The sequence below is a fragment of the Elephas maximus genome, chromosome 18 (genome assembly GCF_024166365.1).
Source record: "Elephas maximus indicus isolate mEleMax1 chromosome 18, mEleMax1 primary haplotype, whole genome shotgun sequence".
NCBI lineage: Eukaryota > Metazoa > Chordata > Mammalia > Proboscidea > Elephantidae > Elephas > Elephas maximus.
In genome coordinates this window covers 46,548,006-46,554,343 of record NC_064836.1, presented here as the reverse complement: position 1 = coordinate 46,554,343, position 6,338 = coordinate 46,548,006, and the positions used below count along the sequence as shown (strand labels likewise).

Sequence of the window (6,338 nt, the reverse complement as noted above, 5' to 3'; positions counted from 1 at the left end):
CTCTCTGCAAACTCAGTCCTGTCCCAGGATCTGAGATCAATCTTGACCTTGATCCTGGGACATTTATTGGACTCTAATTCAGTATTCCAAGGATTTAGCATCATTTCTATCTTTCAGCTAGTCTGATTCAGATCTAACATTTGGACCGAAGTTTATTCCTGGGTCTGAAGGCCCATGTTGCCCTTGTAGCTCTGGGTCCATGCCTTTTTCTCTAATGCTTAAGCAGTTAGTCCAAGGCCAGGTCTTTTTAAGCCGGGGTTTTGTTTGGATTTTCACATATTTTCCAGGTATGAGCATCTATCTGCTCCTTGACTGTGCTTAAGTCCTGGCCAGGCTTCTCAGATGCTGACCCCTCTTCAGCATTTCCTCTTGCCACAACCTGTAGCATCATTGGAATTGAATGATACAACGTGCTTGGCCAGATGCCCTCCTCCTGTTGAGGCTATTAAGACACTGCATTCCAGAGGTCTGGCTGAACTTCCTTCTGCCAGTTTTGGACCTTCATTCTTCCTTCCTCCCAACTTCCTCACTTCCACAACATCCTGTGCATGAAGGTCCAGAGCATCCCAGTGACACCATTCCTGGTACTACTATTATTTTTATGTCTAGATGTATCAGCAGAATAATTCTGGTTTTGACAAAAATTTATGCCTTTTCATTCAATTCATCCTTTTTTAGAAATTCAACAAATACACATTTGTTATTCAACATTGAGGGAATACTATATGAGAGGTATTGTCATAGGTGCTGAATATACAAACCTAAAAAGCAGAGTTCCTACTTGAAATGATGATGATGATGATGACTAATGTATTTGAATGGTCACCAAGTGCTGTCACTAGATGAAGTGATTGATATAAATCCATCAACTTATTTTCTTCTCACAAAAACTCTGTATTAGGTTCTAATATCATCTATATTTTAGAGATGAGAAAACAAATATCTGGGGAGTAACATGCCAGGATTCATATCTAAAGCAATCTGTTTCTTGATACTAAGTTCTTAATCCCACCATGCGTCTGTCAGTTTGTCATCCCGTGGTAGCTTGCATGTTGCCGTGATGCTGGAAACTGTACTACCAGTATTTCAAATACCAGCTGGGTCCCCCATAGTATACAGGTTTGAGGGGAGCCTCCAGACTAAGACAGACTAGGAAGAAGGATCTGTGGGTCTACGTGTAGAAATACTGGCCAGTGAAAACCTTCTGAATAGCAGTAGAACATTGTCTGATATTGTGCCAGAAAATTAGCCCCTCCAGTTGGAAGGCACTCAAAAGATAACCAGGAAAGACCTGCCTCCTCAAAGGAGAGTTGATCTTAATGATGTGAATGGATTAAAGCTTTGGGGACCTTCATTTGTTGATATGGCATGACTCAAAATGAGAAGAAATAGCTGCAAACATTCGTTAATAACTGGAACATGGAATGTACAAAGTATGAATCTAGGAAAATTGGAAATCATCAAAAATTAAATGGAATGCATAAAAATCAGTGTGCTAGGCATTATTGAGCTGAAATGGACTGGTATTGCCCATTTTGAAGCAGACAATCATATGATCTACTATGCCAGGAATGACAAACTGAAGAGGAACGGCTCACATTCATCATTAAAAAGAATAGTTCAAGATCTGTCTTGAAGTACAATGCTGTCAGTGATAGGAAAACATCCATACACCTACAAGTAAGGCTGGTTAATATCACTATTATTCAAATTTATGCACCAACTACTAATGCCAAAGATGAGGAAATTGAAGATTTTTACCAACTTTTGCAGTCTGAAAGTGATCAAACATACAATCAAGACACATTGATAATTACTGGTGATTGGAATGAGAAATTGGAAATAAAAAAGGATCGGTAGTTGAAAAATATAATTGCCCTGGTGATAGAAACGACTTGAGAGATTACATGATAGAATTTTGTTAAACCCATGACTTATTCATTGCAAATACCATTTTTCAACAACATAAATAGTGACTATATATGTGGACCTCACTGGATGATAAACACAGGAATCAAATAGACCATATCTGTGAAAAGCACAGATGGAAAAGCTCAATATCATCAGTCAGAACAAGGCTAGGGGCCAACTGCGGATCAGACCATCAATTGTTATGTGCAAGTTCAAGTTAAAGCTGAAGAAAAGTAAGGTCAGCGAGAGCCAAAATAGTACCTTGAGTATATCTCACCTGAATTTGGAGACCAAAAATAGGTTTGATTCATTGAACGTTAATGACTGAAGATGAGTTGTGCGAAGACACTAAGGACATTGTACCTGAAGAAAGCAAAAGGTTATTAAAAAGACAGGAAAGAAAGAAAAGACCAAAATGAATGTCAGAAGAGACTGAAACTTGCTATTGAATGTAGAGTAGCTAAAGGGAATGTAAGAAATGATGAAGCAAAAGAGTTGAACAGAAGATTTCAAAGGGCGACTCGAGAAGACAAACTAAAGTATTATAATGAAATGCGCAGAGACCTGGAATTAGAAAACCGAAAGGAAAGAACATACTCAACAGTTCTCAGGCTGAAAGAACTGAAAAAATATTCAAGCCTTGAGTTGAAATATTGAAGGATTCTATGGGCAAAACAGTGAGCGATACAGAAAGCATCAAAGGAAGATGGAAGGAATACACAGAGTAACTGTACCAAAAAGAATTGGTAAATATTCAACCATTTCAAGAGGTAGCATATGATCAAGAATTGATGGTACTGAAGGAAGAAGTCCAAGTAGCACTGAAGGCATTGGTGAAAAACAAGGCTCCAGGAATAACAGAATATCAATTAAGACATTTCAGCAAACGGATGAAACACTGGAGGTACTCATTCGTCTATGCCAAGAAATTTGGAAGACAGCTTACCTGGCCAACTGACTTGAAAAGATCTGTATTTGTGCCCATTCCAAAGAAAGGTGAACCAATGGAATGGAGAAATATCAAATAACAATATCATTAATATCACATGCAAGTAAAATTTTCCTGAAGATAATTCAAAGGTGATTGCAGCAGTACATTGACAGGCAACTGCCAGAAATTCAAGCTGGATTTCGAAGAGGATGTAGAAACAGGGATATGGCTACTGATGTCAGATGGATCTTGGCTATAAGCAGAGAATACCAGAAAGATGTTTACCTGTGTTTCATTGGCTATGCAGAGGCATTTGACTGTGTAGATCATAACATATGGATAACATTACAAAGAATGGAAATTCCAGAACAATCAGTTGTGCTCATGAGGAACTGTACATAGACCAAGAAGCAGTTATTTGAACAGAACCATGGGATGCTGTGTGGTTTAAAATCAGGAAAGATGTGTGTCAGGGTTGTATCCTTTCACCATACTTATTAAATCTGTATGCTGAGCAAATAATCTGAGAAGCTGGACTATATGAACAATAACGTGGTGTTGGGATTGGTGGAAGATTCATTAACAACTTGGAGATGACACAGCCTTGCTCGTTGAAAGGGAAGAGGACTTGATGCACTTACTGATGAAAATCAAAGACTACAGCCTTCAATATGGATTATTCCTCAACATAAAGAAAACAAAAATCCTCATAACTGGACAAATAGCAGCAACATTATAAATGGAGAAAAGATTGAAGTTGTCAAAGATTTCATTTTACTTGGATGCACAATCAATGCCCATGGAATCAGCAGTCAAGGAATCAAACAATTTATTGCATTGGGCAAATCTGCTGCAAAGGACCTCTTTCAAGTGTTTGAGGTCTAAGGTACTTGTGACTCAAACCATGATATTTTCAATCACCTCATACGCAGGTGAAAGCTGGACAGTGAGTTAGGAAGACTGAAGACGAATTGATGCCTTTGAATTACGGTGTTGGAGAAGAATATTGGACATACAATAGACTGTCAGAAGAATGAACAAGCCTGTCTTGGAAGATGTACGACCAGAATGCTCTTTGGATGTGAAGATGGCGAGACTTTGTCTCACATACTTTCAACATGTTATCAGGAGGGACTAGTCCCTGAAGAAGAGCATCATGCTTGGTAAAGTAGAGGGTCAGTGAAAAGGAAGAAGACCCTCGATGAGACGGATTGACATAGTGGTTGCGACAGTAAGCAACAGCTGTGAGGATGGCACAGGACTAGGTGGTGTTTCATTCTGTTGTTCATGGGGCCCCTATGGGTTGAAGCTGACTCAACGGCACCTAATAACAACAACAAAAGCTCTTAATCAACATTTTATAATGCCCAGACAACTTAGAATCTAATGAGAATTCAAATATACTGACTTTCAAAATCACAAAGCGGTCTGAAAAAGATTAAAATAATATTCAATCTTAAAATGTCTGTTGAAAGAAATATCAGTGCATTTCTAACTCTCACTCCTAAGATGATTGATTCAGGGTCAAGAACTAGAGTTTCACAAGTCAGGGACAAAGGCCAGAGGCAAAGTCCAAGGATGTTATTAAGGCAAGGAGGAGCAGGTGAGTCCTAAATGTTCAAACAGGCCCTCAGTTTCACAGCGCAGGGAGTTAAGGTGCAGAAATATGAGTGAGGAATCCACGGGGGAAATCACCAGCCAGTCTGAGCTATAGTAATTCTGCATCTAGGCAGGAGCCCTCAGTAACAGACTCTGGGTACTAGGATTAATAATGAGTATGATGGTAATCCAAGAACTCTGCAATGTGAGAAACCTTTCAGAATTCCTTCCTGGACCTAGTGTGATCGTCATGAGGCAAGCCACAGGCAAAGGCCAGTGGACCACCTGACTGGAGCAGGGAAGTGAAAAAAAAAATATTTCTAACAAGCTGTGTATCTCCTGGAAACCCCGGTGGTGTAGTGGTTAAGAGTTACTGCTGCTAACCAAAAGGTCAGTGGTTCAAATCCACCAGGTACTCCTTGGAAACCCTACGGGGCAGTTCTACTCTGTCCTATAAGGTCATTATGAGTTGGAATCAACTCAAGGGTAACAAGTTTGGGTTTTTTTTTTTTTTTTTTTTTTTTGGTGTATCTCCTACCATCTGATAACACAGCCTCACATGGAGACTAACATAATCGGCAAATTGGATTTTGCTGAGTGACCCTATTAACCAAAAAAGAAAGAAAAATGAACGTCCAAAGAACTGAAGGGTCTCAAGTGAGGTAAAGCAATCCTGAGAATATTATAGACTATTCAAGACCAGAAATAGCCTAAGCAGTTTTGAAGTTCGTGCGGAGTGGTATTTAACTCTTAATGCATGTCGTATTTTCCAAAGATGGCCATAAAATATCATTTAGACAACACATTCTTTTAGAACGTGCCCTTCCTCTTTCAAGAAGTGAAGTCTAAGTCCTCTCACATTGAATCTGAGTGGGCCTCTAATTTCTTTGTAACTGATAGAATGTGGCAGAAGTAACCATGTGTGATTCTTGAGGCTAGGTCATAAAAGGTGATGTGGCTTTTGCCTTGTTAAATGGAACGGTCATTTTTTAAAACCCTCAGATGCCACATAATAATACTATGGCTCTTTTACTGGGGACCTGCCAACATGGGCAGCATTCACACCAAAACTGTGAAGAAGGCAGCCCAGGTCATCATTGAGAGGTACTACTCGTGCCTGGGCAACGACTTCCACACCAACAAGCATGTGTATGAGGAGATAGGCATTATTCCCAGCAAGAAGCTCCGCAACAAGAGAGCAGGCTGTGTCACACATCTGATGAAGCGGATTCAGAGAGGCCCCGTGAGAGGTGTCTCCATCAAGCTGTAGGAGGAGGAGAGAGAAAGGAGGGATAACTATATTCCTAAGATCTCAGCCCTGGATCAGGAGATCATTGAAGTAGATCCTGACACCAAGGAAATGCTGAAACTCTTGGACTTTGGCAGTCTGTCCAACCTGCAGGTCACTCAGCCTACAGTTGGGATGAATTTCAAAACGCCACGTGGAGCTGTTTGAATCTTTCTGCTATGCTGTAATATTTTCAATAGACTTGGGGACACCAAAAAAAAAAAAAAAGAATACTGTGATCTTGAGTTTGCCATGTTGAAAAGCTCCATGCAGACATTCTGGTCAGTAGTCCAGCTGAGCTCCCTGACGTCCAGTCCACTTAAGCCTTCAGATGACTACAGGCCTAGTTGACATCTGAGTGAAATTTCAAGAGACCCCAAGCAAGAATTACCTAGCCAAGATCTTTCCAAGCAAAATAAAATGGTTATATTAAAGTGCTAAAGTTTAGGATAATTGATCATACAACAAGAGTAACCTGAACACCACAAAAGAGAAAATGTTCACTGATTTTCTAAGACATGAGATTCTTCTCCTCACACTGCAGTTATGAGAATCACTGCTGGTGCATGAAAGGGAGACAACAGTGTGGGGAGAAGGAGCCAGAACCCC

At 40.0% G+C, this 6,338-nt stretch overlaps 1 pseudogene; it reads left to right on the top strand.

Moving 5' to 3' along the window:
* Window positions 1–5,489: 5,489 nt before the first annotated feature.
* Window positions 5,490–5,941, top strand: LOC126061532 (40S ribosomal protein S17-like; annotated as a pseudogene).
* The last annotated feature ends 397 nt before the right edge of the window (window positions 5,942–6,338 follow it).